Raw genomic sequence first — 25,078 nt, 5'->3', positions numbered from 1 at the left:
AAAAAAAAAAACTTTTAATTCATGCTTAGAAACTTAATTAGCAAAGAATCCACGATCATTACTATAAGTTATTGCAATAAGTTCTTGACTTCACTTACGGAATGTTTTTGAAGTTGATTCTGAAACTAATCAGTTGGAATGCAAATTTCTCCGCCAATTTAAATACTACTATTGCATTGAGCAGCCCCTGAACCTATCTTTATAAGTCATTCAAATGGTTGAACTTTCGAGAGGTGGTATTGTTTGGTGGTCACCCAAATCCCTCAATGTTGGGAGCCATTTTTTTTTTTTTTAATCATAATAACCCAAGTAACTGGAGTAAGACACTACTCTTGATTTAGTTTACTGTAAGTTCAGGTAGAAAGCAGACTTGGATAGTGGTTTGCTTCAAGTTCTGAAAATGAACGGTGTTGATATTGCTTATGTAATTACCACTTCAAACAATATGAGGTACTTCTCTTGATGAAATCCAATTTTTTTCCTCATGAATGACAAAACCCATATTTGGTATACTTGATTCTTGCTAACTTCAGTAATCTAACAAAGTTGACATGTTTGTGGAGTCACCAAAATGCCTCTTCATCATTAAACATTAATTGATTTCAATATTCATATTTTTGTAATTTTTTTATTCAGATTTCAAATTGTTTCCGCAAAGGACACGGGCTCCATGTGCATATGGAGATAGCTTTTATATGCTGCTGTTTGGAGCTATTCAAATTGGCTGTTCTCAGATACGTGAATGGTCTAAATGGTGTGGATTATGGTCAAATCTGGTAATCAGATTTTTTTTCTACCATTAACCTTCTTTCCTTTTACAGTTTGTACTGAAAAGTTAGTGATTTTCAACAAGTTTGAGATCTATAAATTTAAATTGTGTTCCACTACATATCTTCAGTTTTGACAATGTACGGATCCCTTGATAGAAATTATGAAATTCGGTTGCTGATGTATCAGCAGACAGGCATCAAACTGCAATAACATACTCAATCAAGTGTGAGGGGCTATTATATTTCTTATCATGATTTTCTTTTCGAAATAGAGTAAAAATGTATTCGCATCGCACGCACACGCACACACACAAAACAAGGGAAGCAATATAGAAACAAAAGGAGTAAAGAAAATTCAAGATATATATTCAGGCATGAATTTTCCTTTCCCAGTTGAAGATATATTTCTATGTTTATACTTGATATTTATGATATTTGACCATTATTTTTAGTGCAGTTAACACATCAAAGGTACATGGTCTTTCTACTAATAATTCGATATTTTTATTGGGACTCATATTCTTATTATTTCTCCTCATATTTCATGTTTCCAGATTAGCTAAGCTATTGACATAAGGTATTTATTGACAAGCAAGGCCTTCTCTGTGCCACCAAATGGGCCTCAAATCCTATTGCTCGATTGGCTGAGTCATCAAAAGAGGTTGCTTTTCAGGGAAGATATGTTCGGAGGAATTACAAGAACATAACAAGAAGAGAAATAGAAATTGATCTTTAAGATCCATATGTGTCAACTGAGATAATTTAAGAATGACTGGAGGAAGTTTATTTTGTAAATTTCTGATTTTCTATTGTACAGTTCTCTTTTTTGAATTACGGGAATTGTCTTTCCTCGTTTTTGTACAGACACTTTCTTAATACATGTTTCAGGTTATCTTTCAAATTCTTGGGATGGTTCTTACATATGCAGCCATGCAGGAGAAGTTGCACAAAAACTACTAAAAAATTGAGCCAAAGCCCGAAAGGGCATTGTTCATGGTTTGAGAAGGTACTAAAACCAATCCACCAAAGTCTTTGTGATGCAGGACGGTTTGATAGCATGTGGGTAATAAGCCAACAAGGGATCCTAGAACAAAATTGGTCTCAGTTCTAGAATGAGGCATGGACAAAAATATGAACTAAACAGATCGGCATGAAAATAGTATGAATATAGTCAGTGGAATTAGTTTCTAGAGTTGAATTAACAACAGTGAATTGAAAAAAAGCTGAATGTGGAAGCAATATAAAAGCTAATCTAAAATAAAAGAAGCATTTATCTGTAAATTGACTTGCAGAGAATTGATGATGAGGGCACCTATAACAAGTAGCATTTACTGTGGATCCATGCCATTGTTTTCCCAATTTCTTTTACTAAAAATGAAAAGCCTTCGTATTACAATAACTGAAAAGGAACTTATCATGTACAATAGGGGAAAAAACATTCCTTCAGTTTAGGCAGACAATATATGTCTCAACTATCAGGAAAACAGAGACTAATGACCAATTTACTCTCTCTCTCTCTCTCGACATCCCTCTTCCCTTTCAGGCCGATGTGGGATTCGGTCAGTATTCACTTCCCCTGTTTATGCATTCTCTGATATCCCCAAACCCAAAACATGGTTTGTTCTCTATGCTTCTCTGTATCATTCATTCACTGATATCTGAATGCATCAAGCAAATGTACTAGAAATAGTTCAGTGAACAACTTACTTCTACTTCCTAACTTGTCCACTTCAGATTTTGACTGCTTCAATTCCTTGAATTTACTGTCAAGCCTGTTCTTCTCATCCAAGCCTACTTGAAAAACTGAACTTCACCAGTTCACCCTCTTTCATCTGGCTAGAGACATCTTTAATTTCTATTTAGACCTAATCCCTTCTTTGTTGTCCATTTTAAAGTAAGAATAAAATCAAGAATATTGGGAAATCAAAAAAATATGGATCATAAATAAGCCTGTATTCACCATCATTATATGATCTGAGAGGTCCTGAGAAAACAAATAACAGTAATAATTTGAATTTATCAAGAGAAGAATTAAAATATGGTCAACCGTGTTAGAGATCAACTCAAAGAGGAGCTTAACAAAAAAGAGTGTTGATGCCCAAAGGTGGCACTCAAAACATGAATCTATCAATTACATCTTGTACAGGTCTAACCAGTCATGCATAGCAGCATTGCATTAGTCTCCTTATATCAGGTACAAAAAGTACAAATTTCCTTGTGTAGGGCAACATCACTTACTCTAGAACTCCTCCCCCACCCCCCACCCCCCCTTCTTCAAATAGCTCTACATGTGGCCTAGCCAAATCATGAAATGAAGAACTCCTTCAAACCACTGGTGTGGTGAATGCAGGGATGACTGAGTGCTTTTTTTTTCTAATTCGGATAAGTAAGCCCCAAGGAGAGTTGAAATCTTAAACTCTTAACTGTGAGGTGTTGGTCCTTGCCAACTGAGCTATCCCCTTGGGGTTATAGAGTGCTCATCTTCTAAACGAAGAAGGCTCTCCAGCCTGCTCCCATTCTGTAAACGAAAATTTAAAACTGCAAACACCAACCAGTCATCCTTCAAAACAAAACATCCTGAAAATTTTAGCAAATATCGCAAGCTACTTAATTCAGCTTTCCAAAAGAACACCTAATTGAGGTCACAGTAACTACAGAATAAAAGGAATGAAGTAAAAGTAAGAGATGATCCACTGTTTGCACAGGACCTTGGGACGGTCATGCCAAACGTGTTCTGGACACTCATGGTGTCGCATGGTTGTCCAGGCCGTCCTGATTGTGGGACATCGGGATAGAGATCCGGGATGGGAAAAAAGGTGTCCTGAACAGCAAAAATGCCAAGTGAGACTCCTGACCATCCCGAACTTAAAAAAGTTTTATTAAACATTGAGATGATCCTTCTTATCAGAGACACCATGTGATCTACAGAATCCATGTAATGGATCTTCTCAACATCCAAAGTCCTCACAAAATGGATTCCAGCCCCATCCCAACATTATTTCTCATCCTAAGAAGAAAGGAAAGTCAAGAAGGCCCGCAGCAAACCAAGCCATCAAATTGGACCAAGAATGGACTAATATTTTAATATTCAGTGTCCAATGGGTTATATGAGCCATGAATTTAGTGTTTTTGGATTTTCTAACATAGTGGTCCAATTCTATAAGCCCAAATTTTAGGGGTTTAAGTCCTATACGAGATTAAGTAGCTAATTTCTATTTTGTAATGTTCTAAAATAGCTTCTACTCTGAAGCAAGACTAAGGTTATAAGGGATTCCTCCTATCATACATAGGGGTTTCCTACCTTAGTGATTGGTATGGAAGTTATATATAAAAGAGAGGGGCATAAACCTCCTCAACGAATTGAGTCATTGAGAATTTGGGTATTCCCCTCTTTGGGTCAGTAGTGAAGCTATCCTTGAACTGTGGTGATGCAACTCCAGACCTATTGTGATCAAGCAATAGGTTGGGATTGGTGGTGAAGCCATTCCTCCAAGCCTTGATGGTGATTCCAAGGTTTTATCCCCCTATCATTTCCCTTCTTGTTATTATTTTTTCTAATATTCTTCTTCTTCTTCTTCAACCTTTCAAGTTTTCGGATCAGATTATTAGTACCCGAATGGCAGTAGATTCATCCCATTGATCTCAAGTTCTATTGACAATTCACTGCCCCTTTTCTATGTTCTGTTACAGCAGTACTTCCCTTGATTTCTATTTTCTACAAGTTACTAATTACTGATGTACTTGTTAATCTGGTTTCCTTGATTGTCCTGAGATCTTTACCTGTGGTTTGCATCTGATCCTACTTTAGGTTAACCAGATTGCATTAGAAGAATTGTTGGTGTTTCACTATAACCTTTATTTCCTTATTTGGAATCTGCTCTTGATTGTCATATTTAAATTCTACTCTGATAATACCAGCTCCTTTGAGGGAACTTCCACTAAAATTCTTTGGTAATTTCCACCACCATACATGTTACTCAGTTACATTTCTTCATCATACCACATCAAACCCACCACACTAGTAGCCATGGAACACAATTGAACTGGTCTACAACTTATACTGGACTCACAGATCATATGGATCATATGAGTTATGAGTGAGACTCTTACCATATTCCATACCAAAATATAAGAAGACCTAAAACCCTTCTTCTACCATATTGTTCCACAAGATCAAGTACCATGTCCAAGTTCTCCTGCCTCTGGAACAAGAAACATGCAAGACTTGAATGTTTATTCTTCTTCAACTATAGACCCATTAGAGACAGACAGGGCTAGATGAGGATTTTGAAGGTTTCAACAGACTCTTACAAGAAATAATGAGTCCATTCAGATCAGAAGTGTTAAAAGACTTCAGTTTATGGAAATGGTAGTGGCCACGCGAACACATATCCCCCTCTGCCACAAATTATGACATACACTCTCCCACTTGGGGAGATGTTAGGCGGGCACCCCTCTTAAGTGCAATGGAAGTCACCAACCTAGGCAATGGGCTTTTTTGATCACCCATAAACCCCGTCCAGGTACGTATGTTTAAAAGCTACAGCCTCCCCTTATTTATATGTTTTTCTTGCTTCATTTCCTTACCAACTGACCGATGTGGGAATACAAAAAGACAAAACTCACGTGTTTTTTTTATTTACACAAAAAAAAAAAAAACTTTTAATTCTCTTTATGCTTTCCTTGTGGAGCATTAGATCTGGAATGAAAAAAAAGTTTACTCGAGTTCTTGAGATTTTCTAACATGGGATCTAGTTTTTGGTATTGCAAGCTCAAATGGGTTTTCATAGTTTTCTTGGTTTTGAGATCTAATCTTTCTGGGTTTTTAACATTTATTAGATTTTTCGACATATTAGGGTTCCATTTCTTGGTTTGGGAGAATGTTTTGTCCTCTTGAGTTTCTAATCAATCAAAGGAGGGAAATGGCTTCAAGATCGGATTTTTGTGTTTGGTGGGCTAATGAATCAAGGAACAGAACTCCAATAGTTGTGATCATGGAGAACTCAAACTACTCTGTTGTGGAGATTGATGGCCCCGCATGATTGGTGGTGCTAAAAACCTCTGAAACAAAACAGTGTCACACCACCACCGTGAAAACCAGAACAAACCCAAGGGGATGGGGGCAAAGGGCGGACATAGGGCCGGGGAAGAGAGTATGGTAAGAAGGAAGACTGGTAGCAGGTGGAGCGGGGGATGCAGCGGGGAGGTCGCACAGTCTGAATATGGGGGTAATTACAGAGAATGAATCAAAGGGGATACTTATCAAAAAAAAACAAAAAAATCAAAGGGGAAAAATGGTAACTGCCTGTCTCGGTTAATTGAGAGAAACATCTTCAATGACTGAAGCTGTACTTATTTGAAAACTCGTTAGTAACAGTTAAGCTTAGCTTAGTTATTATTCTATTCTTACAAATCATCAGATCAGAGCATCTTTTGATGTAAACTTTAAACTCTGTATTGGTGGGGTGCGCCAGGCCCGAGCAGTAGTGCAACGCATGGGCGACGCTTGAAGACCCCAGCAGCAAGCTACCGTGATGGGCCTTCCCCCTAGAAAAATTAATTTAATATCATGTGGGTCGATGACCCACGTATCAGATATTAAACTGATAAGAACAGATACTACACTTGATCTTAGCCAAAAGGCCGAGAAAGGTATGCTTTACCAACTGTCTCTGTTTTTCTTTTATAAGCTCTCTCTTGACATCCCTTTATCTTTCTGGCCGATGTGGGATTGGGTCAGTATTCACTTCCCCTGATTATGCATTCTAGTATCATTCACTTCTATTTTCCTTTGAATTCCTTGTTAACATACTGTCAAACCTGTTGTTCTCATCCATGCCTACTTGAAAGATTGAATCATTTACAGAAACCGAATCGAACCGATTAAATCGAAACCATGAAATCGTTTAATAAAGGGTAAATTACTTGGACACCCCCTGTACTATAGCCATGTTGCTTACGATTACCAAACGCTTGAAACAATTACTTGACACCCCCCAAAACCTGACGGTGTTAGTCTGCTGTTAGAGTTTGAATGGATATGTCTATTTTACCCTTATAACCTATTCAATAGAAAATAGTGAAATTAAAATTACCTATTTACCCTTCTTCTTCTTCTTCTTCTTCTTCCTACTACAACCCACCCCTTTCATCGTTGAACCATTTGCTACTGCTATGGCGATTTGCAAACGTCGGAGAAAAACGAAGCCTTTAATTGGACCATAAGAGATTTGGTTTACAAATTTTGCCATACCTAAAAGATAACTCTATTTTCCAGTGCTCTGAGGTCTAACAAAATTTTGCAACTACTCCAATTCACAGGAAACCACCTATGAGAGGTTGATCACTTCTTCTCCAGGCAGTGAAGAACCCAATGAGTTCTCAAAAATCCAACTTCCTATACCAATCCTCTCACCAAAACAACATGGATTCGTCCCAAATGTAAGATTTTGAGAAATGAGGGAAATGGTACTTCAAATTGGGATTCAGTCCTCAACCTAGCCGAAAAAATAGAAGAAAAACAATCAGTAGAAGCTCAACTGAGGAGACACCTCAGTATTACTGGTACAGCTCTGTTCTTTATTGCAGCTCTTATGCTCTGGAAAAAACCCAAATGAACAAAAGGGTATAAAAGGATCTTTATCCCCTCAATTTGCCAGCCCTTCAATTTCCTCAATTCCATCTAATAGGGGGCAAAAATGACCACCCTACCCCTTACTCGAATACACTGCCTAGGTGGAGTCCACCTTCCTCTATTAGAGGGAATTGAGGAAATTGACGGCTAGACAAATTGAGGTGATAATTTTCCGATATAAAATCTGGGTTTTGAGAATTTGGAACACTAAAAATTGAAACCCTCAATTTCATGAAGAAACCCTTATCACAGAAATTCAATTGAGGGTTTCTTCAAGAAATTGAGGGTTTTTTATGCGATAAGGGTTTCTTCAATAAAATCGAATTTGAAACTTCTTATCACATAAACTTTTCCATTCAACCCTCAATTGAATTTATTAAGGGTTTTTAACAATTATCACCCAAAAAACTTTAATATCTATTATTATCCTCCCTAAAAATTTTCAAACAACTATTACCCTCCTCTGTTGCATACTAATAACTAACTGGCCCCCACCGTAACATGTCTGTAATGGAGAAAATTAGTCGTGACAGTGTTCCGTTGTCACAAATTTTTTAAAACCAAAATGCCCTTTTGGGGTGATAATTGTAAAAAAACAAACCACCCCATCACCCTCCCTTGTCCTCCTCCTCCTCCTTCTCCTCCTTCTTCCTCCTCTGCAACCCCAAACCTTGTTTTCTCCACTTGAGGTCCTAACCCCATCACCGTCCCTTCTTCTCCTTCTCCTTCAAACTCAAAGGTGCAAAAGGTTTGGGGTTATGATGAAGCAAATACTTAGCTTGAAACCAGAAGACCCACGAACCTCAATGATATTAGAAGAATTCCTTACCTTCATGAACGGTTTGGTGTCTCGCCCATTATATGTTCCAGGAACCTCATATGCCAAAGCTGTAAAGGTAACAACTATGGATTTTATATGTAATTAAAGCCTCTTCTTCTTCTTAATGGAATGGATATTAATGGGGTTGTGCAGGCAAGGGCAAGGATTTCGTCCACTGTAAGAGCCATTATGGAAGAGCGCAGAGAGGAAGGGGGTGTGGGGCTTGGAAAAGGAGACTTTTTGGATTTGCTTTTGACAAGTACAAACTTAACTGATAAAGAGAAAGTGAGTGTTGTAGCAGACCTCCTTCTTGCAACCTATGAAACCACCTCCACTCTCCTGGCCATGACCGTCTACTTTCTTGGACACTCACCAAATGCTCTTAATCAATTAAAGGTACCACCAATCTCTCTCTCTCTGAAAATTTTATAAAAAAAATACTAAAAGGGTCTATTGACTTGACTATTGTCGATATAAAAATAAAATACAGGAGGAACACCATGGAATAAGGAAAGAGAAACGGAAGAGAGAACCCTTGAACTGGGAAGATTACAAGAAAATGGAGTCCGTCGATCGGATGTCCACTGTCATGGCAATGGACATGGCCTCTTTTGGTTCCGATGACGACGAGGACGAAGTCTACGACCCCAAAAGGGCATTTTGGTCATAGCAACACCAACATTTCCGATGAGGACCTGAAACTTCCGGCGATGAACGAAATCAGAGAGAAGCAACGACCGTGCTCGTACTCAAGACCTGCAACTTTCGACGAGATATTCAAAACCTGCAACTCATCTCTCTCCTATTTCCACCATCTAGGTTAGGTTATTCTCTCTCCATTCCAATACTCCGACTGAACCAATTCTACCCTTTTCCTTTCTCTTCACGTCTCTTCCATCTGAAATCCAGAACCGAACCCCATAAACTTGCAACCAATCTTCTTCCTCTATTCTGAACCCACTTTTTTCTCCTTCTCCTTTTCATTTTTTCCTCCATTAACCGAAAACCCTCTCGCTATCGATCATCTGAAATTCTATTTCAAGTGGGAGATACCCCTGTAGATTTCTTTGGCATCGAACCTTATTCTTGGGATGGTTTTTCGAGCTGAGAATCCTTAGGCAGATGAGGGAGAGAGGAAAATAAAATAAGAGAAAATGGGAACAGGGGTGGTTGTTTCAGTGAGTATAAATAAATGAAAATAGAGAATAGAGAATAGGGTCGATGGATTTGGGATTTGTTCAGAAATTCCACACAGAGAAGAACAGAAGAAAAAGAGATTACAAGTAGAAACAATCCAAAATGGGGAATTGCATTCGACATGAATCTTCAGATTCAGACATGACATGAGGAGGCAATGATTGGGGTTCTCCACAGTCGGAGAAGCTGATCTTCATGAAGCACAGTGATGGAAAGAGACAAGAAGAAGAAGCAATTAGGGTTAGGAGAGAACAAGAAGAAGCAGTTCAAGAAGAAAAAGATGATGAACAGAGGAGGAGGAGGAATGGCTTTTGCTGGTGTTGCTGTGACGGAAGTAAATAACAGAAGGATCCAGTCAACACTATAGAGAGACAACGGGCATTTTGGTCCTAGAAATGCCGTTGAGGTTTGGGGTCCTAGAAATGCCGATGAAGTCCTAACCCCAAACCTTTTGCACCTTTGAGTTTGAAGAAATAGAAGAAGAAGAAGAAGAAGAAGAAGGGACGATGATGGGGTTAGGACCTCAAGTGGAAAAAACAAGGTTTGGGGTTGAGAGGAGAAAGAAGGAGGGGGAGGAGAGGGACGTTGATGAGGTGGTTATTTTTTTATACAATTATCAACTCAAAAGGACATTTTGGTTTTAAAAAATCTGTGACAAATGTACGCTCACCGATTAGTCCCCACCGATTAATCTCATCCATTACGAAAATATAATGGTGAGGATCCGTTAGTTATTAGTATGCAATAGAAGAGCATAATAGTTATTTGAAAGTTTTTAAAGAGGTAATAATACATATCAAAGTTTTTGGAATGATAACAGTAAAAAATCCATTTATCAATTGTCATCAAATAAAATTGAGAAGACATCTTTCACATCAAACAAAGAAACAAAAAATGATTGATTATTGTTGGGTGAAAATAAAAACAATCAAATTTGAAACTTCTATTCGCACAACAATCAGAAGAAGAGATTTAGATCCCAAGGAATCGCTATAGTAAGTACCCTTTGCCACCTGGGAATCAAATGCCGGCAGAATAACATTCGCAATAGGAGGAAGACATCGGAGACGTTGCGAGGAGGAGAGCCGGTGAAAACGGAAAAATGGCCGTTCTTTCAAGAAATTGGTTGTTCGCAGGCTGAGAGGGTACCTCAATTTGAGACATGGAGTGGGCAACGCCATATTAGCGGTGGAACCAAGAACCTGCGACATTTCTCTCTCTCTCTCCTTATGACTTATAGGTTGGATTTAAGTTGGAGCACCATTTAATGGATTAAGGTCATTACAGTTCATAAACCCATAAACCCTAGACAGATTGATCTGTTGTCGTTTAGGATTATGCTCTTATTCTCTTTGATTTCAATTCGACCTTTCGGGCTTAATCTTCGAAGATGTCCTAGTGGTTTTTGAAACAGCAGTCATGGTTGCTGGTTTTTCTTTTTGGTTGCAGAAAGAAAAAAGAAAAAGAAGAAAAAGGAGGAGGGGTAAATATGTTACTTTACTACACCTAAAGGGTAGTTTAGGTATTTATAAAATATTTAACCCAAGCCAACGGTGACTGACTAACGGACAGGGCTACTTGACAGAGATGGTAAAGTGCAGGGGGGTGTTCAAATAATTGTTTCAAACGTTGGGGAGTCTAAGCAAAATGGCTATAGTACAGGAGGTGTCCAAGTAATTTACCCTTTAATAAATGGTTTGATTATGGTTTCAAAATTGAGGCCATTTAGGTAAACGGTTTGAATCGAACCAAACCGAACTGTTTAACTGAATAAACCATTTAACACTCTTAAATGTACATAAATGTTCCAAAAGCAAATAGTAACCGTTTATCGAACCGAATGAACCGTTTAAATCGAAACCGTGAATCCGTTTAATAAATGATTCGGTTATGGTTTCAAAGTTGAGACCGTTTAGTTAAACGGTTTGAACCGAAGCGAACCGATTAACACCCTTAACCTACTTATGTCTAACTAGAGACATTTAATTTCTATTAAGTCCTACTCTCATTTTTTATTATCCATTTTAAAGTAAGAATAAAAGTAAGAAATCTGGATCATAAAATAAGCCCTTATGCATGATCATTATATGATCTAAAAGGTATTGAGAGAAAAAAAAAACGTTAACAACAGAAACCTTTAGAAAATGTAAGGAGAGGCATTAAAATATGGTCAATACTTTTAAAGATTAGCTCAAAGTGGAGTTTTAGGGTTAGGTTAAATTATATTACTTTAGAAGATAAGGGTAAAAAGTAATTTCATTTTCACTCTTAACGCCATGTCATCACTTAACAAGGGATGCCTAACGGACATTTAGTTTAGCATGGTTTTGAAAGTACAGGGGGTGTACTTGTTCATTTTTTGAAACCTTGGGTCGATTTGCACTTAAGGCAAAGTAAGGGGATGCACTCATAATTTTCCCAAAAAAAAAATGTGTTGATCCCCATTTGTGGTACTCAAAACATGAATGATCAATCATATCTTGTATAGGTCTATGAAGTCCTACATAGAATTAGTCTCCTTGCATCAGGTACAAGAGGTAAGTACACATTTCCTTGGATAGGGAAACAACAATTGTTCGAAGAACTTTCCCCTCCTGCCAAATAGCTCCCCATACCAAAAGAACAAAAAACCAAGCAATTTGAGATGGCCTAGCCATATCAGGAAATGAAGAACTACTTCAAGCAGTTGGTATGGTGAAGCCAGTGATGGCTGAGTGCTTTTCTTCTAAAGGAAGAAAACTCCAACCAGCCCCCTTTATGTGTAACATGCCACAACTGTGAATCCTTCTAGGTGGAACTTCATGACCAAGGGATTAATGTTCAAAGTGATTGGAACCTTTGCTTCATCCTAACCTATCAGCCTTAGAGCCTATCCAGTTGATCTGACCACTATTAGGATAGTACATGAGTCCAGTGTGACTTAGTTCTGTGGCATCAAATGTAAATATTACATTATTTCATATATAATACATCATATTCTTTAGGGTTTCTCTCATTAGAGAGAACTCAATCGTCATCTCTAGAGTTTCTCTTATGGTATTAGTGCATCTCAAAGAAAAATTCTCACGATTGTAGCTGATGATGGTGATCTTTAGTTCGTCCATGGCGTTTTCGTATCCAAGCACTCTCAATGTAGCAAACTTTGTAACCATCAAGCTCACCCAGAACAACTTTCTTCTCAAGGAAAAGCAGATGCTATCGCTGGTTGAGAGTCAAGATCTACTTGGCTTCATTAATAGTGAGTGCCTACCACCAAATCATGAAATAGAAACTTCAGATGGAAAGGCGATCGTGAATCTAGACTATCTGTCATGGATTCGAACAGATCGGTTAGTGAAGGCTTGCTGGATTCTTGCCCTAGCTGATCGTAGACCACCGTTGCGTGTTAGTGATCTACGACCAACCTTTTCTTGTTGCTGATCGTAGACCACTCTCTCCTAATACCGGAACCCTCTTGGAAGATGTTCTTGGCCTTGCTGTAGGAGTCAAATCAGCATCAGATCTGTGGATCACTCTTACTGATGCCTTCTCACAAGCAACTAAAGCTCGTGAGTATGAGTTGTTGTCCAAGTTACATTACTTTAAGAAGACCGATTCCACCACTCTTTCTTCTTATCTGATTGAGTTCAAGTGTGTGTCTGCGATCAACTCAGTTCCATAGGGAAACCTGTGCTAGATCAACGCAAGCTTTTTTTCTTGCTCACCAATCTGGGTTCTGCTTTTAAGAATTTTGCAACCACAATGTTGAAACCCCCTATACCAAGCTATCTAGAGTTGATTCCACTTTAACATAGTCATGAATTGCACAACCGAAGGAGTCATTTTGATGCTCCCAATCCTCATCTTGCTTTTGTTGGAGAAAAGTCTCCTAAGTTTGGGGGGCAATCACCTCGCGGAAGAGGGAGACGTGGTTATTTTATTTTCTGTGGTCGCGGTTTTATCCAAAATTCCAGATTGCCTTTCTCTGATGACAAAGAGAACAGAGGTTCTACTTCTCATGCTTCCCAGCAAGGTTACAAGGGTTCTACCAATTATTTTCGCCCAACCATCAAATGTCGGATCTACCATAATCTTGGTCATTGTGCCCTCAAGTGCTATAGTCATTTTGATAATAGTTATCAGCCCGATGACATACCTCAGGCCCTTACTGCTCTTCATCTGGGGAACCCTCAAGATTCAGAATGGTTCCCTGTTACAGGTGCTACCGCATATGTAATTGATTCACCAAGTATACTCCATTCTTTAACTCCTTATTAGGGTGCAAGTACTGTCATGGTATTAGGACCAACACTCCATCCCCTCCCTTTTTATATGATGTACAGACTTTTCTCTTATTTTAATTTATAACCTCTCTTTCTCATAAAAAAAAAAAAAGTACTGTCATGGTAGGAAATGGACTTCAACTTCCCATTACTCATATTCGTGATAGTAGTATTGTTGCTGGTGATACTTCTCTACCTTTGAAGAATGTTCTTTTAGTTCCTTCTATCAAAAAATGGCTATAATTGGTCTCTCAACTTTCTCATGATTACCCCTGTTCTTTTGAATTTGATAACACTGGTTTTGTGGTAAAGGATCTTCAAACACAGAATATTTTGGCATCAGGGAGTCACTGTGGAGGCCTTTACACCTTTTATGCTCAATCTCGAGCTCAGCCCTATTCTGATCAACATCTTATGGCATTCTTTTCTTCTCGGTTTCAATCTACTACTGAGGACATTTGGCACCAAAGACTTGGCCACCCTCAAGGCCATATCACCAATTACCTTCGTAATAGGGGTTTGATTTCTATTACTAAGAATTCTACCCTTTTGTGTTCTAGTTATCAGTTTAGTAAGAGTAGAAAACTTCCATTTATCAATTCTTTTACTCAATGTTCTGCCCCTTTAGATCATATACATTTTGGTTTGTGGGGGCAAGGCCCTTATAGATAGTACACAACATTTTCGATACTATGTCATTCTCATTGATGATTTTTTTCGCCATACCTGGTTGTACCCTCTTAAGAGGAAATCTAATTTTTTTCATGTCTTTCTAGAGTTTCAATCAATGGTTGAATGACAGTTTAGTACCAAGATCAAGGAATTTCAGTATGATGGCGGGGTTGAGTTTTCAGATAAGGCTTTTTATCTCATCTTTGATAGTGTGGCATTGTGAATCATGTCTCCTGCCTTTGTACGCTGGAGCAGAATAGTGTGGCTGAGAGAAAGCATAGGCATGTTGTCGCGTTGGGATTGGCAATGATGTATACGGCTTCGGGTCCTTATACTTTTTGGGTGGAGGCCTTCTCCTCAGTTGTGTTCTTGATCAATCGATTGCCTTCCATGGTTTTACAGATGGATTGCCCCCTCCATGTTTTACTCTACAAACAACCTGATTACTTTGTAGTGAGGATTTTTGGGGCATAATGCTATCCATACTTGCGTGATTATGCAGCTCATAAATTCACTCCTGCCTTGTTTTTGTTTGGGCTACAGTGATAAGCATAAGGGGTATCATTGTCTTCATCGATCTACTGGAAGTGTTTACATTTCGCGACATGTGATATTTGATGAGCGCCTCTTTCCTTTCCAAAAGCCCTCTTCATCTGTTCCCTTGGATGCTTTTGTGTCTTGTGATATTAGCACTTTTGAACAATGGCTATCTCCGCCTTCTCAGGAAGATTTAGGTGTTGGTTCTCCTCTGAATGAGTCCTGGTTTTCTGAGGAGCCATCTGGGTCAGATGTTGTGGTTCCTACATCCATTCCAACCTCACCACCTCCGGCTCTTACTTCACCTCCTTCAGGTTTTGGGCCCAGCTCTTTGGCTTTAGGTTCAAGCCCTTTGCTCTTGCCTGTTGTTGCTCCTCTGCAGGCTTCAGTGCTGCCTTTGTCTTCTGTTCCTACGTCTCCCATGTCCCTTGCTGCTCAAGTTTCTCTTATTCCTCCTCCTGCCCATGTTGATAGTGTTACTGGTTCTTCTCATTTAATGATTACTCGTAGTCGTGCTAGGGTTCGAAAACCTAATCCTAAGTATGCCCTTACTCTATCTTCTATTCCTTCTGAACCAACAAGTGTGAAGGCAGCTCTTCGTTATCCGGCTTGGAAAGCTATTATGTTAGAGGAGATGACTACCTTAGCCCAAATTCAGACTTGGACATTGGTTCCTTATACACCATCTATGAATATTGTCAGCTGTAAATAGATTTTTAAATCCAAGCTCAAAGCTGATGGTTCTTTGGAGCGCCTAATGGCCCGCTTGGTGACTAAAGGTTTTACTCAATTGGAGGGCGTGGATTCTATTGAGACCTTTAGTCCTGTTATCAAACCCGGTTCTATACATCTGGTCTTGTCTATTGTGACTATGCTTCACTGGCCTATATGGCAGTTAGATGTCAAAAACGCATTTCTACATGGTTTTTTTACCACACCGGTCTTTATGAGTCAGCCCCCCCTGGGTTCATTGATCCCCTATAGCCCCATGGTGTTTGTCGCTTTGGAATGTGCCTTATATGGTCTTCGTCAGGCACCTTGGGCTTGGTTCGATCGATTTAGCACTTTTCTCATTGAGTGTGGCTTCTTTTGTAGCTCTTCCTATTCATCTATGTTTGTTTATCATTGTGATGATCATATTTTGGTTCTCTTACTTTACGTTGATGACATTGTTCTTATGGGCAATGATACGAGTTTTTTGGAGCATTTCATTACTACGTTGGGTTCTCGGTTCGCTATGAAGGACTTGAGCCCAATGACACCCTGCCTTGGGCAACCCAGGCATGGTATGAACCGATGTAACTTTGCACCCAACCTAGCCAAAATCTCGATGCAGCACAATTACCAAGCGCACACCACCTTAAAGAAATTAAAGCAGCAGAAGGAAGTAAGATTAAATGTATACAACGAAGTCCGTTAAGGACCATGTGATACTTATGTACATAGGTGTTGTTAGAGAACCCAAAACAAGCTATTTACAGTCATACAAAGGTTAATATTTACATATCTAAAGCATCATGTACACAAAAAGAGTAGTAACAAAAGAACGGCCTAAAGCATTAGACCCGCCCAAGAAAAGGCACACAGGTCACAGATGCAAGACCAGTCATGTTCCTCAGGTTCTTGTCCTGCATACCCATCAACATCATCATCCACGTACTCACATACAAGTAGTCCATCACCTACACAATCATTTAAAAAGGGTTTTCCATGAGTGTGAGCTCCACTGAACCCAATGAGAGGGGAAACACACAAACATTCAACTGATGCATATAACAATTCATTATTTAAACTTATCGTTCAAATGATGCATGTAACATTCCATTTTTATCTGATCCACCTAGCAAACAGACTAAGTCACTAAGTTCAAGCTACAGTACTGACTGAGTGCCACTGGTGTGGTGAAAGCAGGGATGACTGAGTGTGTTTTTTTTTTTTGATAAGTAAGCCCCAAGGAGAGTTGAAATCTTGAACTCTTAACTGTGAGGTGCTGGTCCTTGCCAACTAAGCTATCCCCTTGGGGTTATAGAATGCTCTTCTTCTAAAGGAAGAAGACTCCAACCTGCTCCCATTCTGTAAACAAAAATTTAAAGCTTCAAACACCAACCAGTCATACTTCAAAACAAAACATCCTGAAAATTTTAGCAAATATCGAGAGCAACTTAATTCAGATTTCCCAATGAACACCTAATTGAAGGTCCCAGTAACTACAGAATAAAAGCAATGAAGTAAAAGTAAGAGATGATCCATTGTTTGCAGAGGACGTTGGGACGGCCATGCTAGACATCTTCTGGACACTCATGGCGTCCCATGGTTGTCCAGATCGTCCTGATTGTGGGACATCGGGATAGAGATCCGGGATGGGAAAAAAGGCGTCCTGGACAGCAAAAATGCCAAGTGAGACTCCTGACCATCCCAAACTTAAAAAAGTTTTTCTAAACATTGAGATGATCCTTCTTATTAGAGACACCATATAATCTACAGAATCCATGTATTGGATCTTCTCAACATCAAAAGTCCTCACAAAATAGATTCCAGCCCCATCCCAACATTACTTCTCATCCTAAGAAGAAAGGAAAGTGATGCAGTTCAAAAGAACAAGAAGGCCAGTAGCAAACCAAGCCATCAAATTGGACCAAGAATAGACTAATATTTTAATATTCAGTGTCCAATGGGTTATATGAGCCATGAATTTAGTGTTTTTAGACTTTCTAACATAGTGGTCCAATTCTATAAGCTCAAATTTTAGGGGTTTAAGTCCTATACGAGATTAAGTAGCTAATTTCTATTTTGTAATGTTTTAAAATAGCTTCAAGTTTGAAGCAAAACTAAAGTTATAAGGGATTCCTCCTATCATACACAGGGGTTTCCTACTTTAGTGATTGTTATGGAATTTATAAATAAAAGAGAGGGGTCATAAACCTCCTCAACAAATTGAGTCATTGAGAAATTGGCTTTTCCCCTCTTTGGGTCAGTAGTGAAGCAATCCCCTCTTTATTTCCTTATTTGGAATCTGCTCTTGATTGTCATATTTAAATTCTACTCTGATAATACCAGCTCCTTGAGGGCACTTCCACTAAAATTTTATGGTAATTTCCACCACCATACATGTTACTCAGTTACATTTCTCCATCATACCACATCAAACCCACCACACTAGTAGCCATGGAACACAATTGATCTGGTCTACAACTTATATTGACTCACAGATCATATGGATCATATGAGTTATGAGTAGACTCTTAATATATGTCATATGCATACATGCATGCATTAATGAAGATCTCTATGAAGTAAGAGGATGAAATTGTCAAATATAATGGTCAAAACTGGGTACCTTTTCCACTTTTTCACTTAATAAAATGTAAAATAATAATAAATTAATTAAGAAGAAGCCTCCCATAGTTTAGTGAACAACTTACTTCTACTTCCATGCCTCCCTCCCTTGCACCAAAATCAACAGCAAATGATAGCTAAGTTCCTAAATGCTTGATTCTTAATCAGTTAGTTCATACACAGCCCTTCCTAGACCATATAAAAACAAAAAATCTGAATTCAATAGGACCGTGATTCTGAATATGTTGGCTCTGTTCGAATCTTTAATCTTCTTTTCATTTACTTGAGGTAATGCCTATTCTCAACCATCTGCAAAAAACATTTATGGGCCTCATCCAACTTTCCTGTCACAAAGTAAATCAAACAACACATTCGATACGAAAATATAAGAAGACCCAAAACCCTTCTTCTACCATATTGTTTCCACAAGATCAAGTGCCATGTCCACCTTCTCCTGCCTCCAGAACAGAAACATGCTAGACTTGAGTGTTTCTTCTTTTCAACTACAGACCCATTAGAAACTGACTGGGCTAGATGAGGAATTTGAAGGCTTCAGAAGACTCTTACAAGACATAGTGAGTCCATTCAGATAAGAAGTGTTAAAAAGACTTTAGTTTATGGAAATGGTAGGGGCCGCGCAAACGCGTATCCCCCTCTGCCACAAATTATGACATACACTCTCCCACTTGGGGAGATGTTAGGCAGGCACCCCTCCCAAGTGCAATGGAGGTCACCAACCTAGGCAATGGGCCTTCTTGATCACCCATAAACCCCGTCCAGGTAAGTATATTTAAAAGCTATAGCCTCCGCTTATTTATATGCATTATTTGCTTCATTTCCTTACCAACTGACCGATGTGGGACTAAAAGAAAGACATAACTCATGTGTTTTTTTTATTTACATTAAAAAAAAAAAAAAAAAAAAAAATTAACTTCTCTTTATGCTTCCTTATGGAGCATTAGATTGAGTTCTTGAGATTTCTAACATGGGATCTACTTTTTGGTATTGCAAGCTCAAATGGGTTTTCATAGTTTTCTTGGTTTTGAGATCTAATCTTTCTGGGTTTTTAACATTTATTAGATTTTTCAACATATTAGGGTTCCATTTCTTGGTTTGGGAGAATGTTTCGTCCTCTGAGTTTCTAATCAATCAAAGGAGCGAAATGGCTTCAAGATCGGATTTTTGTGCTTGGTGGGCTAATGAATCAAGGAACAGAACTCCAATAGTTGTGATCATGGAGAACTCAAACTACTCTGTTGTGGAGATTGATGGCCCCGCATGATTGGTGGTGTTAAAAGCCTCTGAAACAAAGCAGAGTGTCGCACCACCGCCATGAAAACCAGAACAAACCTAAGGGGATGGGGGCAAAGGGCGGACATAGGGCCGGAGAAGAGAGTATAGTAAGTGTTATGACACATGAAGATTCAAAATCGGTCCATGATCATCAAGACCATGGAACCATGGTACAAAGAGGATACACAATTCAAAACAAGTCAATGCTGACTCATGGCTTATCCTCTCCCAATGCTCAGCTTACACACAAAACACATGCCAATTTCCTAAATAGAAATAATTCAAAATATCAAGGAAAGAGAGCAGATATGTCTCCTATGTCTCCCCCTAATTATCAGCTCCAGAATCAAGGATTTTATTCTCACCAAAATCAAGGGTTTTATTCTAATCCTATCCCTAAAATAAATCCATCGGTTATGGCAAGAATGGATTTAAATAATGTAAGAATAAGTGAAGAAGAGTGAGTGAATACAATCTTCTCTCTCAAGTAGAGAATCCTTGGATGTAGGTGATTTAACACCGAACCAAGTAAAACCTTGTGTTCTTCTTCTTGTCTCTCAACCTTTCTTCATGTCTTCTCCTAATCTTAATATGGCATCAGAAGCTCAGGCCGACAAGGGACCTTTTCCCACCCTCACCACCCTTAACAATCTTATGACCATAAAACTATCCGACTCAAACTACATGCTGTGGAAATCCCAAGTTGAACCGCTGCTCACAAGTCGCGATCTCTTTTCCTTGGTCAATGGCACAACTCCATGTCCTGCGCAAATGACTCCTGCCACAGCCACTGCACCTGTTGCTCTCAATCCTGAGTATACTACATGGAAATGCCAAGACACCATGCTGGTTTGTTGGCTCATTGCAACCTTGACCGAGCCTGTCCATTCTCAAGTTGTGGGGTGCATAACCTCCAATGAAATCAGGACTACATTGGCTGCACTCTATTCCAAGTGTGGGGTGCAAAACCTTTCACCGCTCAAATCATGCAACTACGGTACCAGCTCCGCCAAACCAAGTGTGGGAATTCAACCATTCATCAATATCTCCTTGCTATCAAAAGAATCATAGATCAATTGGCAGCGTATGGTAAGCCTCTAACTGATAAGGAATTGCGTTTACAAGTTCTAGAAGGGTTAGGCCCTGCTTATCAAGAGTTTGTGACTACAATCACAACCCAACGAACTCCTTTACAATACAATGCTCTTCGTGGCATGTTGCTGACCCAAGAAATTCGTCTCAAAGATGATGAGACCCTGCCCAACTTTTTTGCTCCAAATGCTAATTATGCAACAAATAAGAACACCCGTGGTGGTCGTTCCAATTATCCCACTGCCAATAGAGGCAGAAATGGAGGACAAGGAAGGTATCAAGGTGGTTGTTATCCACCTAATCGTAACCCATCCAATCATTTTGGGGGTCAAACATCTGGATCTCTTTCCCAGGCTAAGGATCGTGGTGCAAATCCACCAACTGTTGAATGTCAAATTTGCAACAAAGTAGGGCATCGAGCCCTCGAATGCTACAATTGTTAGAATCATGTTTATTCATAGTCCTATAACTCTCCACCAAGTGCAAATTATGCAGACTATAATTCTGGCCAGCAGCCTGACAATGTGTCGTATCCGAATTCTGGCGCATCAAATCACATAACTGCAGATCTGGAAAATCTTCACATAGCAGCCCCTTACAAGGAGAATGAGCAGGTTCAAATTGGAGATGGATCAGGTTTGTCCATTAAACACACTGGATCTTCCTTACTTACTTATTCAAAAAGCAATAATTTCAAGTTTAAGGATATAATGCATGTCCCGTTGATCTCGAAATTTTTTGTCTGTCTCTCAGTTTACTAAAGACAACAATGTTCTATTTGAATTTCACCCATCTTGTGTGTATGTGAAGGATCGGCGAACAGGGAAATGTCTGCTACAGGGCCAAACTAGAGATGGTCTTTACCAAATAGTTTTGAATAAAAATGCACAGAATAAAGGACCATCTACACATCTTGGAGAACGGGCGTCAATAAATCAATGGCACCATAGAATGGGTCATCCAGCTCTTAGGATTGTTCATTTTGTTTTAAATAAATTTCAACTACCTATTACTTCTGATAAGGACTATGTGAATTGTGATGCTTGTCAACAAGGCAAAAGTCATAGACTGCCTTTTTCCCCATCCCCTACAATTTCTACTACACCTCTTGAATTAATTTACTCGGATTTATGGGGACCTTCACCAATTACTTCATTAGAGGGGCATCGATATTATATTAGCTTTGTTGATGATTTCAGTAAATATATCTGGTTATATCCACTTACTTTGAAGTCTGAAGCTCTAACTGTTTTTCAAAAATTCAAAACTCTGGTAGAGAACATGTTTGACCGGAAAATAAAAGATTTCACAGTGATTAGGGCGGCAAATTCCGGTCAATCTCAAAATACCTAACTGAAATGGGAATAGAGCATCGGCATTCATGCCCTCATACCCATGAACAAAATGGGGTTGTGGAAAGAAGGCATAGACATATTGTTGAGACGGGTCTGTCACTAATGGCACATAGCTCTGTCCCACGACATTTCTGGCACTATGCATTCTCTACTGCAGTCTTTCTCATAAACAGAATGCCCACACCAGTTTTGCAAAATCAGTCACCTTTATTAAAATTGCATGGAATACATCCTCAATACGATACCATAAGAACCTTTGGGTGTGCTTGAATTGCTACCCGCTATTAAGGCCTTACAACCACAACAAATTGGAGTCTAGGTCTTTTATGCATGTTTTTCTCGGCTACAACAGTCGACATCGGGGTTATATTTGCTATGACCAGAAGAGAAACCAGCCTCTCATTTCTCGTCATGTTGTGTTTGACGAAACCAAGTTCCCATTTGAACCTGTTTCACATTCATCTTCTGCACCAACCACCCCATCTATTTTAGAGCCACCTCCCATAATACAATGGATACCTCAACAACACCCATCAGCCCAACACCCTTCCACGGCAGTACAACCATCTCCAGCTCAGTCCATCACCTCAACACCTACACCATCCATTGATCTTTATGTAGAGTTACCAGCCCCATCTCCGGAAATTCACAGTCCATCACCATCTACAGAAAATCAAGCTTCCCACCACATACCCACTGAGCAAGCACTGCTCCCTGCACCTCAACACCCAATGGTAACTCGCACCAGAGATGGCACAATTAGGCCAAAGGTTTTTTCTGCAACTCAAAGTTCTGAAGATCGACATCTTGAACCAACCAGTTTTGGGGCGGCCAATAAAATACCACACTGGCGTGAAGCTATGGCCAATGAATTTAATGCCTTAATGCAAAATGGAATTTGGATGCTTGTGCCCCTACGCAATGATATGAATGTGGTGAGTTGCAAATGGGTTTTTCGCACAAAAAGAAAAGCCGATGGCTCACTTGATAGGTACAAGGCCCGTTTGGTAGCAAAAGGATATAATCAACAAGAAGGGATTGATTACAATGAAACCTTCAGTCCGGTCATCAAACCAACAACAATTCGGTTGGTGCTTGTCATAGCTATTTCTAAGGGATGGCCAGTACGGCAACTCGATGTGCAAAATGCATTTCTGCATGGTGATCTCAAAGAGGATGTCTATATGAAACAGCCACCAGGATTTATTGACCCTACATATCCAACCCATGTATGCAAGCTGCGCAAGTCCTTGTATGGCTTGAAACAAGCCCCAAGAGCATGGTTTGAAAAATTAAGTTCCTTCCTTTTGGAAAATGGATTCAGGGCCTCAAAAATTGACACCTCTCTCTTCATCTCAATACAGACAATGGGGACCATTTATATCTTGATTTATGTGGATGACATCATTCTAACTGGGACTAGTGATGCCTTACTCGAACAATTTCTGCACAAAGTAGGCATGGCTTTTGCAATCAAAGACTTGGGGAGACTCAATTACTTCTTGGGCATCAACGTTGAATGGATGACTGATGGGATCGTCTTGTGTCAAGAGCAATACATTCACAACCTTCTCCGCCGTACAAAGATGTTAGACTGTAAATCTGTTTCGACTCCAGCAACCACTTCATCGAGTCTCAGTCAATATGGTGGAAAACCCATGGTGGACCCTACACAATATAGAAGTGTAGTGGGTGCCCTGCAATATGCAACTCTCACAAGACTAGATATCCAATATGCTGTCAACAGGGTGTGTCAATGCATGCATAACCCCAGCACAACACATTGGATGGCCATGAAGCGGATATTGAGATATCACAAATCCATGATTTCACATGGCATTAAAATTCACCGCAATGCAAAGATTGAACTATCAGCCTTTTCTGAGGCTGATTGGGCAGGGAGTCCAGATGACAGAAAATCGACTGGTGGTTATGCAATATTCCTTGGAAACAACATCATCTCTTGGAGCTCCAAGAAACAATCAACCGTCGCAAGATCCAGTACAGAGGCTGAGTATAAGGAATAGCAAATGCCACTGCAGAAGTAACTTGGCTCCAATCCTTGCTCAAATAACTGCAAGTATATTTACCACATGCCCCTACTCTATGGTGTGAGAACATCAGGGCAACTTATCTAACTGCAAACCCGGTCTTTCATGCAAGGACGAAGCATGTGGAAATCGACTTCCACTTTGTTCGGGACAAAGTTGCTAAGGGAGATCTAACTATCCGGTACAAATCCACCAAAGATCAATTGGCCGATGTGTTCACCAAACCTCTGTCCTCTCAATGATTTGCAGCCATCATATGCAATCTCAAAGTGGTCTCCAACCCCATGAGCTTGAGGGGGAGTGTTATAACACATGAAGGTTCAAAATCGGTCCATGGTGACCATGGAACCGTGGTACAAAGAGGATACATAATTCAAAACAAATCAATGCTGACTCATGGCTTATCCTCTCCCAATGCTCATCTTACACACAAAACACATGCCAATTTCCTAAATGGAAATAATTCAAAATATCAAGGAAAGAGAGCAGATATGTCTCCTATGTCTCCCCCTAATTATCAGCTCCAGAATCAAGGATTTTATTCTCAACAAAATCAAGGGTTTTATTCTAATCCTATCCCTAAAATAATCCATCAGTTATGGCAAGAATGGATTTAAATAATGTAAGAATAAGTGAAGAAGAGTGAGTGAATACAATCTTCTCTCTCAAGTAGAGAATCCTTGGACGTAGGTGATTTACCACCGAACCAAGTAAAACCTTGTGTTCTTCTTCTTGTCTCTCAACCTTTCTTCATGTCTTCTCCTAATCTTAATAGTAAGAAGGGAGAGTGGTAACAGGTGGAACGGGGATGTAGCAGGGAGGTCGCACAGTCTAGATTTAGGGAAGTTGCAGAGGACGAATCAAAGGGTAACTGCCTATCTGGGTTAATTGAGTGAAACATCTTCAATGATGCAAAAGTGTATGGTAACTGCATGTCTGGGTTAATTGAGAGAAACATCTTCAACTACTGAGGCTGTACTTATTTTCACGCTCTGCGAGATGCGAGGAGCTTAGCTTAGATCAAAGCATGTTTTGAGGTAAATTTTAAATTTTGTATTG

General features: G+C 39.4%; 2 long non-coding RNA genes and 3 other non-coding genes across 5 annotated transcripts; 1 reads left to right on the top strand and 4 right to left on the bottom strand.

Moving 5' to 3' along the window:
- Positions 1-635: 635 nt before the first annotated feature.
- On the top strand, positions 636-1,432 carry LOC122666150. The gene is made up of 3 exons (XR_006333500.1): positions 636-776; positions 899-996; positions 1,325-1,432. It is a non-coding gene; the product is annotated as an uncharacterized LOC122666150 (long non-coding RNA).
- Positions 1,433-5,139: 3,707 nt separating this feature from the next.
- LOC122666474 lies at positions 5,140-5,301 on the bottom strand. The gene has a single exon (XR_006333659.1). It is a non-coding gene; the product is annotated as a U1 spliceosomal RNA (small nuclear RNA).
- A 929-nt stretch (positions 5,302-6,230) lies between these two features.
- LOC122666479 lies at positions 6,231-6,426 on the bottom strand. The gene has a single exon (XR_006333661.1). It is a non-coding gene; the product is annotated as a U2 spliceosomal RNA (small nuclear RNA).
- A 4,004-nt stretch (positions 6,427-10,430) lies between these two features.
- On the bottom strand, positions 10,431-13,782 carry LOC122664972. Its single transcript, XR_006333407.1, has 4 exons — positions 13,770-13,782; positions 13,025-13,029; positions 12,853-12,858; positions 10,431-10,647 (listed from the first exon to the last, which is right to left on the bottom strand). It is a non-coding gene; the product is annotated as an uncharacterized LOC122664972 (long non-coding RNA).
- Positions 13,783-18,854: 5,072 nt separating this feature from the next.
- LOC122666465 lies at positions 18,855-19,016 on the bottom strand. Its single transcript, XR_006333650.1, has one exon. It is a non-coding gene; the product is annotated as a U1 spliceosomal RNA (small nuclear RNA).
- Positions 19,017-25,078: the final 6,062 nt, after the last annotated feature.

This window comes from Telopea speciosissima, chromosome 6, assembly GCF_018873765.1.
Source record: "Telopea speciosissima isolate NSW1024214 ecotype Mountain lineage chromosome 6, Tspe_v1, whole genome shotgun sequence".
Taxonomy (NCBI): Eukaryota; Viridiplantae; Streptophyta; class Magnoliopsida; order Proteales; family Proteaceae; genus Telopea; species Telopea speciosissima.
The sequence above is the reverse complement of the archived record's forward strand: the minus strand, read 5'-3'. Positions and strand labels throughout refer to the sequence as shown.